The sequence below is a fragment of the Cynoglossus semilaevis genome, chromosome 19 (genome assembly GCF_000523025.1).
Source record: "Cynoglossus semilaevis isolate Cse_v1.0 chromosome 19, Cse_v1.0, whole genome shotgun sequence".
NCBI classification, from domain to species: domain Eukaryota; kingdom Metazoa; phylum Chordata; class Actinopteri; order Pleuronectiformes; family Cynoglossidae; genus Cynoglossus; species Cynoglossus semilaevis.
Window position 1 is genome coordinate 7,713,056 of NC_024325.1, and position 10,939 is coordinate 7,723,994.

A 10,939-nucleotide genomic window follows, 5' to 3' on the forward strand; every position below is an offset into this window, starting at 1 on the left:
AGAGTAATACAAAAACCATTCCATTTCCTCTATTCTATATAATACAGTGTTTGCAGGAGGTCAGAACCTGCTCCAACTGTTGCCATTAAGTTGGTGAAAAAAATAGTTGTTTATAATGGGTTAAAAAACTGTAATTTTAGGGCTTCAAAACTGGATCAAATGAAACACGATGATGATGAGGACGATGATGATGAAGGATGCCTGAAAGATGTGTCTTCAGGTGTTTTAGTTTTTCTATTCAGAAACACTGAAATAAAAATGACTTAGAGCCTTTCGACTTCGCCTCCTCTGTCAGGTGGAAACATGTCTCCCTACAGATACATTACACTCCAATCTCACCATAGCAATCCATATGTATTACGTTACATCTTACTAAATACATGTGAAAAAAATAAAGCTGAGCTGCACTTATCTGAAACCAAGAGCATTTCTGTGAAGACAAGCCGGGCTCAGCTCCTTCAACTGATCTCCACAGCCCTCTGTTCTGCACACAGATAAGTGAGGATCTGCAGCAGCTGAGAGACTGGGAAGCATCCAAAGTCTTTCCATCACACAGTGTGCTACTGCAGAACCCCGCTGTGTCACTCTAGGTTCCATCAACCAAGGTCTTTCTTTGCCTTTCTGCAGGTTGTCACGCACAAAAAGCATGTTCGGTGCAGAGTGGTTTTTTGTATGCTTGACAGCGAAGCCGGCGACACGAAGCAGAAAAGAGTCTCGAACAAAGACCAGACAACCGCACACAAAGACAACATTCATGCACCGAGGACAACATCACAGTGAATATATCTGTCAAGCTACACAGAGACTGAATAAAGGTGTATTTAACTCACGTCAGACATTGGTGAGGGTCAAGACTCGACCATTCACCTACAGCTGATAATTCTACTGCCATCAAAGGGACGCTTTCATATTTAAAAAAAAAAACATAATTCACATGTTAGGCTTATGGTGAACAGGTGGTTTTATTGAGGAAGGAGCAAAAATGTTTTCATCAAACTTGTAATTAGCAAAAGAGTTCAAAGGTTCACTCAGGTACAACCGAAACAAATGGAATTTATTTCTGCACAGGGAGACACAAAGATTAAGGAAGCCGGTGAAAACACAGCACACGAGGGGTTAATAATTACAAGAGGGCAGTAATGGAAAACAGGTGAAACTAATTAGACACAGGTGGGTCACGTTAGGGCAGGACCGCTACACTGTGGGGAAAACAAGACACGTTGAACACTAAGAAGAATAAAAGTCCGACAGGAAACTAACAAGAAGAAAAATTAGAAAAGAGTAGGATTGACTATTCCCTTCATTACAGTGTCCCAGCCTGTTGTTCCACCATTGTCCTATACACTGTAACAATCGGAGTCCATCGTGGATCCGTCCTAGAACCCATTCTCTTCGTAACCTACATCAACTGTGTTGACAGAAACGAGTGACAATTATTATTTTATAGCCCGATGACACTGTAATTTACACTTCAGCATCACAACTGTCCTGTCTTTTTTTTCTCCAGAAAGTTTTGAAAATGTAATATGACATTTGTAACAGTCTACAGTTACAGTCAACTTGTTGTTTTTGTTGCTCTTTAAACCTGAGTAATCTCAAAAAAAAAAAAAAAAAAAATGTGGATTTGAAAAGTCTGCGTTACATTCATCCAGGGCTGACTGGCTGCTGTGTGGTATTTTGTTTCGCTGAATAAATGTTATTCCTTGTTGAATAAATGTTGAAATATTAAATATGAACAAAGGTACTTTGTCCATTAACCACCGATCACCCCAGGAAGTAAGAGAGAAGAAGAGAGTAAAAGAACACATCTGATACTAAGAATTAAACCCACAAATTAGGGCTTCAATACTTAATGGTGATTTTAATCATCTGTTTCATAATTTATCTGTCCTTGAGTAGGAAATTGCATTTGTAAGATAGTTTCCGAAATTGATTTCAACGGCTTGGTTTAGGCAGGACATAATGAAGGAGCCAGCCTGAGGTGTGTAATCAGGTAGGTTTTACTGCAGCAGAATGACTGCAGACATATTTGAAAGAATTCTGCTGAATGCGGCAATCATTGCTGATGTTTCAATACAATTATAAGCCTATATGGTGGGGATGTGAGCAGAGCAATTCAGGCAAGCTTCTGGCGAAGAGCAACACGGCTGGCAACCCTGCAGCAAGAGCAGATTGTATGCTACCACCGACAACAGAGGACAGGACAGGACAATCAACACCGCGGAGAAGAGTACAGAATACAGAAGCGAGGGCCAGACACTAACAAGAATCCACAGCAGGTGCTGGCACGAGGTGGCCCGAGCTCCTGCCTGATCCACCTGCTCACCAGACTCCAGAACTGCCTCATCCATCAGACTTGACTCTCATTACAGTATGAGGTGCAGCCACAGCCAAACCCACAGTTCAGTGTCCCACGTTGTCTTCTGATAATTAGCTTGTTTTGTCTTTTTTTATTCTTTGACTGAGACTTTAGGTCAGACGCTCAGCCGGTGTCAGACCAGCCTCACCGAGTGAGGGGCAGTTAATACGTCTGTCAAATGGATGGTGAGGGGCCGCAGACTGCTTAATATTGTTGATGGCAACGACTTCACTCAGGCTTGTGTCCAGCTTTGACTGCGTGGCCTAATGGATAAGGCGTCTGACTTCGGATCAGAAGATTGAGGGTTCGAGTCCCTTCGTGGTCATCACTTTTCAGAGTTGGTATCTTTTAAAGTTTTTCAGTTAATTTACTTGTGGTTCCATAGTTAGCGGTTAGAACGCCAGCCTTAGAAGCAAACGGTCCTGGGTCTGATTCCCAGAGGAACCACATGTTTGATTGTTAATCCACCCTCTGTAAGGAGTAGTGGATAAAAGTGTCTGCTAGATGCATACAGGCCAGGCCAGCCACATCTGCAGAGGGCTCTTATATCTCACTCAGCCTGTGTAACTAAAATAAGCGAGAGAGAAAAAAAAAAAAAAACCCAGAGTAACACAAATATTCCAGCCAGGTTTTCCCGTGTGTGTATCTATCAGTGGATCATCCTTCGTTTACCATGTGCACTCACTCTATACAGGCACATCCTATGGACAGGTCCAAACAGAGGATTAGGCCAATTCCATCCATCTTAGCTGACACTCCTTATCATACTTATTCAAAAACACACGGAACATGACGCTGGAGAGATCTCCGAGGTTAGCCTTTTGTCCCATACTTCCCAAACTACTTCCCATTATCTTAAGGTCAGAGGCTGGCTCTGCCTGCCCGCTGCAATATTTATCAATCAAACAGGTCTGAGACAAGAGAGAGAAGTGGAGTGGCACGGCAAAGAGCTCTTAGCCTGGATAAACAGGCGGCTAGTACCATGGATCACTGCACCGCTAAGTCTGTCGCAGTGAGGGAGGCTCGAAGGAGACGGAGAAAGGAGAAACTCTAGACTGACTGCCTGTGTGTGTATGTGAGAGAGAGCGAGAGTGAGAGAGAGAGAGTGTGTGTAGCTCGGAGTAAGGCTTTAGGGAGAAACACAGGCCTGGTCAAAATGTCATCAACGTAGCAGCTTATAGCAGCTTGAAAGGCTTAGAGTTGTGATATTTATCCTGTGGGCTTGGCAGGGAGGTGGACTGGGAGAGAAAATATCTGTAATTTCATGGTGTCTTCAGGGGAAATTTGATTTCAGATGGCTGCTAGTCTGATAAATAGGAACTGCTGCCTTCAATCCTCTCCTAAAGGGGAATACAAAAAAAAGGATACAAGTCTCTCATATGTCTGCGTCAGTACCAGTGTGAATGTGGGGTTTTTTCTACTCCTGCAGCAACGTGGTGTGTGTGTGTGTGTGTGTGTGTGTGTGTGTGTGCGTTCACCGCCGATATTCGGAGGCTGATCTTTTATGCACGTTTTGGTGCCTTTGTGTCTTTGCACGGTGTGTGTGTATGTGTGTGTGTGTGTGACTTCAGTGAAAGGTGAAGCGGTGCTGATTGTCTGGATTAGTTCTCATTAGCCTCCCTGCACTGTACTGGTCCTTATTTCAACTGCCCCTGAAGAGGGGGCACTTGTTCAAGATGAGGTGTTTGCGGTTCAACCCTCGGCCTACGCTGCGTGGGTGCGTGTTCGTGTGTGTGTGTGCTCGTGCAGAATTAAAACCAACATCTTCTCAATCTCATCATGAATTTTTAACAGTGAAATCACAGCCCATTAATTTGACAGAGACCTCTGAAATTCAATATGGTGTATAAACAATTAGATTTCTCCGCCGATCATTTCTCTCTATTTATATTTAATGTGACTCTTCGCAGAGCTGAAGGGGAGAGATATTGAGATATATAGTAGGAAGGAGACGAGGAGAGACATTTAAAGTTTAAAAGATGGTTAAAGTAGAGAATGAAAAGTGTCTCGTTTGGATTCTTCGCACTTTTGACTGTGAAGGGTTTCAATGCCTTAGAAAAGCTACTTAAATATAACCCATAAATGCTAATTAAATGTATTCTTTGTGAGATTTCCTTCTGTGTATCACATCTCTGCACATGTAAAAGTGTTGCTGCAGTGTTTACTCCTTCATTTCTCATCTGTTTCTGTGTTTACTGCGCAGGACATTGATTTTGGTGAATGAAGGATTAGAACAGGGCCGTTGGATTGTAAATTCAGTCGGGTCAAATATTTTCTGTGTTGCTAATAAACAGGAGTTAGCAGCAAAATATGGACCAGAAATACATGAATAAATTGAAAAGAATTGATTGGTTTTGAAAATCAACACACTTATTACAAATAAACACATGGGTTCAGAGCCTGATGTTTGCAGTTTAAAAAAAAAAAAAAAACATTAAATACTTCCAAACATACACGGGATTTATGTTCAAATTTTTTTTTTTTAATTCTTAAGCTAAAAACGACATTTGAATAACCTCATTATGTTTTTCTTTTTCTTCACTTCAAACCTTTGTCTCTTGGGATGATGGGACAAGTACCTGCACACTTCAGGAGAACAGTTCTGAACCACCGAGTGTTTTTTCAGCGATCACACCAACAGTGAAATGTTTCAAAAGCTGTCACAAGGTTCTAATTAGAGCAGGTGTCTTGAAAGTAGTCAGCACTCACTCTGGATGAGATTTATGAAAACTTTGACAATATTTCCAGTACAAGAGGCGCTGAGGAGCAGAGAGGATTACTTGACATAAAAACAGCCAGATGGAAGCAGCAGAACCTGGGTCTTATATTAGATTTCTTCCCATGTGCAGAAACATTTCTATTTCAACCAAGTTTCAACGAATTTTCCGGAAGCCGTTTAAGACATTCATGTTCCACATCGTTTAGCTACTTTTACTTAAATGAAGTTAGGTATTTTGTTTTTGTTTTTTAAATATATTCAAATTCACTAAGGTAGGGGTCAGGGCTCTTGGGAGGCACAGAGTAGAAATTATATTGTTTCATTTTTTAAATTTATTTTTAATGAAAATATCTGTTGAATGGTTATTGGTGTGAGATTTAGCTCAGCAGAATGTTGATGCTATAGCTAGGCTAGAAAATAAATAGTTATTTCTACAAAAAAAGAGTGAAACACACAAGTGAAATACTTGTATTGATTGCTGTGACTCTGGATTTCAGTCACCACATTAAAAACAGACAGAAAAAAAGGCTCAACGCATGAAAACATGTGCTTTTCAAAAGCTAATTAGATGAAATGGGTCAGTTGTTTGAAAATGACATGTCAAACACCAATTAACTGGTATCTAATCTGTAACCATGCATCTGCAAAAGGCTGCAAGAAGTTGTTGGGATTCTCCGTTCAAGCTACAATTTCAGCGGTTCCTCATTTTCAACAGCCTCCATGAACCTTCACTAATGAGGTGAATATTCCTAAACAGTTTTTTCCAGGAGTGACTCAAATTCCGCCGCAGACACAACATGAACATTCCCACTGTTATCATTAGATTCAAACAATTCCAGGATATTATTATTACTCCTGGTAATCTCCAGGTCAATCACATGCAGAGATGTGTGAATCTGCAGGGACACACACTCACAGTCACACATTATGAAGCTTTGATGTGAGTCCCTCCTTAATGATGGGGGCTGCGCTCGTCTCACCCTCTGGATTGAAGCTGTAGAGCGCCGTAAATAATTTATTTTCATGTATATTGCAGTGTTTCAAATGTGTTTTTAGACTTCAGTTTGATCAGACGATTCCAAACACGTGTACACGTCACTTCTACTGCCTCTCAGTTCCATTTGAACCCAGTTTCAAGGTGAACATCTGCCTCCAAAGATTAAATAACATGATTCTTTTGGGGGGGGGAGGGGGGGGGGGGGGGGGGGGGAGGGGGGTTGTCACAGGAACGTCCGTGACTCTGTGTGTCCACATATATATGTTCTTATATGTGAATTAACAACTTGAACTGATAATAATTATCTTGCTTAGTGTGGAAAATGCCAGCTTTGTGACCTCACTGTACTCCATCCCTACTAAGCTTGTGTGGAATCATGTTGGCCAGTAAAGAAATGACTGCTTTGATGCACTTTATGCATTAGGTGCATTATGTACTTTTTTTTTTTTAAAGCAGCGCTAATTTTTTGCTGCATCGTTGGCAATTTGACAAACGAGATTCCACGTTTCTGCAGGGAAGTGGTGGCGTCTGCAGAGCGTCTGGTCTGGTTCTGTTTTGCACGTATCTCTGTGGTTCTGCATGGCTGTGTTGAAGTGGTGGGGGGCAGAATGGTCATTCTGTCACCACAGATGGACAGGAAAAGCCTTGGGGGCATCTGAAAAACCACAGGCAAAGTAGCCTGCGAGTGTGTGTGTGAGTGTGTGTGTGTGTGTGTGTTACATGGGGGAACAGCAGTGTGGCTGACAAAATCAGTACAACCCCCACTTATGCGACAAATGTCGTCCCGGTCTGTTTGGGTTGCCCTCCAAATCATCACTCACTAACACACACGCAGTAACACACACACCATAACAAACACACACACACACACACTCCGTCCCAGAATCACAATAGGACCACACACAGGAAACAGTGTGAAGCCTGAATAAATACAGTAACCAGTTTTGCATCACTTACACTAATGACTTGGTTATTTACTGGAGTAACAAGCTGTGTGTTTAAACACAGCAGTCACTGAAAAGATGAAAATACATGCAGCACCGCTGCTGCAATTAGAATAATTAAGTGAAGGGAGAAACACTGTATTGTCAGACAGAAAAACACATTTCTCCTCGATCATTTTTTGGACTCGGATCTTCAAACTGCATCCAGTACAGAGTCGTCACATCTGTGGGGTTCCAAAACACAAAACAATTTTCATAACTGTATATAAATAAATAAAAGCTTCATTTTTTAAATTCATTTTTCTACCTTTATATCAACGACGTTAAGGTATCTAAGGTATCTTTTCTAGGGGAGACCTGAATAAAAAACATTATATGTTGACTCCATCCTGTCACTAGGCTACATCCCAATCCTGCTTTGTGTTCTATGGGAACCAATCCCAATGCAGCCCTCTAGTCTACACTTTAGTATAAAAGTAACAATGAAAGAACAGAGTTGACCACAAACAGCTGAAAAACACCCATACTGTTGGACTGCAGCCGTTCCTAACTGCTCAACTGTTGCTATGGTTACATTGAGGTCTTCAAGTTTTACCTACAAGAGGTGGGCGGAGCCTGCAGTGGCTCATCACCATTTAAAGGTAAAGGCACAGAAACCCAAAATGTTAAACTGGTGTGAAGTCTGAATGGACCAAAGCATGAATTCATTTGTTTCATGTATCTCTGTGAGGTACTGTGACGATTCACTCAAGAGACGCATTCAATTAAAAAAAAAACCCTGAAAGTCCACCAAACTATTACACTTGTCTACTTATCACTAAAACTGGCCACACGGGGGTAAACACTTCCTATCTTTAATGAGACGGAGCTACTGAGGTCAGAGGAACAACAAAAACATTCCATGCAGTATCCACGACTGTCTATAGTATAATGGAAGGTTTGAACCACACAAGTGCTTTTAGGGCCTTAATGGTTCCAAAACCATATGGTTTTAGAGCATCCACAGGGAGGCACCATTCATGGAAGTGACGTTTAAAGTGCTGCAGTATATATGTTTCAATTTAGCTTCAACCTTGAAGCACTATAGAGCTCCTCTGTGTCTGTCTGAGGGTGTGTGTGTGTGTGTGTGTGTGTGTGTGTGTGACAGCTCACCTTGCTACGGGGCATTCTGTTGACAGAAATTACAGCAACTCTGAAAAGTCAGATTCAAACATCCAGAATCTACTGTGAGTTTCTGACTTTGTTTGTTTTGTTTCTTTTTGTTTATGAGGTATTACTGCATGGTTACTGCACTAATATCGATACGGTATCATTAAACCGATATATTGCGATATTTCAGTGTATCGATATTTTCTTACATCCCTACTAAATATATAATATAACCAAATAAATCATAATAATTATTATAAATTATTGTATTAAAATAATGTGCGGTTATGTTAAGCACATTGAACCATATTTTAAAATATTCACATTTATACCTTTATATTATTATATTATTAAAGTTTTTCTGCTAGTATTGTTCCTCAAATATGTCAAAGTTTAAAAAAAGTTACACCACCAGAAAAAAATGCTAAAAATGCCCTTCTTTTCCATTCCTGGTAAATGGAAAACCACTAATAACTGTGTTAATGAGTTAATAATATAGCAACTCACGCTCGCTCGTTCTTAATTGGGCAATTAATTCCGACCCTCATTAGTGTAATGTAGTACTGTGGTACTATGAAGATAATGTTGTGTCAGACTTTGTCCTAATTTTCCTCGTGTTGCCTGATTAACCATTGTTATTTAAAATGGATTATGAATTGGTTTAAATGGAAACCACAGGAGAAAACCTGTGTTCCTGTGACAGCTGGTGTGACCAGCGACCACATGTACACCTGGTCCTGGTGATGACGTGCTTTGACTTCCATTCATTTGGACAGACCTCACATTAATATACATTAGCCTGACCATTCATGGTCTAACACTCTTTAGGAAACAAAGTTAATGATTTAAATATGTTAAAGGTATTAAAAAATAAATATTTAGGCCATAGGACAACTGTAGAATTCCTTAGAATATTCTACTGTAAGGTGTTTTCATTTGCTCGTGGGAGAGGAAGTGAATGTTTGACCAGGAGACATTGGTTTTGTTGATCACGAAATTACTTGGTTATTGAGTAAGTTTGTTTATCTTTAAGTTTAACTTTTAAAACGAGCTTCTGCCTCTGGGGTTGAACCATGGTTTCTGCCTAAAAAGTTTCTAAAGACGCAAAACAATTTTGCGGACAAATGAAGTCTCATACCAGCACACAGCAGCACAATATCCTGCTTAATTATGAGTGTCAGTTTTCAAATAATCTTTGTTAATTTCCTGTAATGTCAGCTTCCAATCACACGGCTGATGTCAGATTATATTAATAACAAGGGAAAAAAAAGAAAAAAAAAACCCCACCAGAGCCATCACTTAACTTTTGTAAAAGACAGAAATAAGGCAGGAAGTACAACAACCTCTGACACAGGTTAAGTCAGTTCATGTGTTTGGTGTATTATATTACATATATGAGAATGGGATACTTTTATGTCGGAGTATTCAACACTGTGTCAAATCCTGCTTTTGTACTGTACACTTCCACAACAAGAACGTAATATATACTCCTCTGTTATGAATGTATTTATTTATGATTCAAAATTCATTTTTTAAAATGTGATATTGATATCGTAGTCAGTGAGTCGTTGGTCTGACGGAGAATTTTCTACCTTTTCCAGAGACAAACAACGGAGCCCTGGCCGCCATCTTTCCATGTTTGTTGTTCACAGAACTCTGAGCAGCACAAAAGTCAGCTGATCCCCGGGGATCATTTCTCACAACTTTCCAAACAGCCCCTGTTCTGATGTGTCTGTTGTTTTGATGATGCACTACGTTTGTGTGATCAAGGTCAGTTCAGAAGAGGACAGCAGAGGTGACTGTGTAAGCACACACACACACACACACACACACACACACACACAGACACTTTGAGTCCTTTGCCAGAACACCTGTGCACTTGGAAAAAAAAGGCATCAACACAAAGCGCCTCCCTTTATTCTGCAGCCATGAGGTGACACACCATTGTTTGTGCCTTTATTTTCCCCCTGTGCATTTTGATTCCTGCCAGAGTGGAGATAGAACCATTGAAAAACTCTGTGAGTGAGGCCATTAGACACCTTGCTGGTCATCACTCTACTGTGAAAGACATCCCACTAATGCTCTGTCCTTTGTGAAAGTAAACTTTAAAAGAATACCAGCGAGTACCAGCTGAGCTGAGACGTAAACATTTACGATTGATATAAACAGAGGATATGTGCAGAGGAGGGACAGTGGATATGATATAAACACCGAGTTACATTTGTTGTAGTTGGTGTAAGGTAGTGCTCTTTAGACCATATATCCATCGTAAACAAATACAGGTAGATAAATAAACTATATATCTGTAGTTAAGTCATTACTAAGTCACACAAAAAGAAAAATAGTTTTGAGTAGGTCCTTGTCATTCCATGTATTAAGACACAGACACACTGAAGTACATCAAAAACATGAAGGTGTCTCTAACCTCTGGTCTGGTCGTATTTCGATTGTAATTTCCTCCTTCTGGTGTTTGTAAACTGAGCACGCCAGTTTTTGCAGATTTGCTAGTCGACGTTACTTTTTTGACAACTCCTGCTGTGTGAAGGTCTGAGCTGCTCAACAGTTCATTACTGTTGTTGTCTGGACCTACACTCCATGATGGAGCTGACATTTTACCAGAACATGTTTGCTGGACTGGTGTGCAGTACACACAAAAGTACTTCCAAGTCCACCCACATTTAGTAGCAGACGTAAACTTTTCACAGTATCTTCGTTGAGTTTCGATGTCTTTGCTAACACAGAATCCTCCAGACTGTTAGTTTTGTGACCTT

General features: G+C 40.5%; 1 non-coding gene across 1 annotated transcript; it reads left to right on the forward strand.

Moving 5' to 3' along the window:
• Window positions 1-2,611: 2,611 nt before the first annotated feature.
• On the forward strand, window positions 2,612-2,684 carry trnar-ucg (transfer RNA arginine (anticodon UCG)). The gene has a single exon. It is a non-coding gene; the product is annotated as a tRNA-Arg (tRNA).
• Window positions 2,685-10,939: the final 8,255 nt, after the last annotated feature.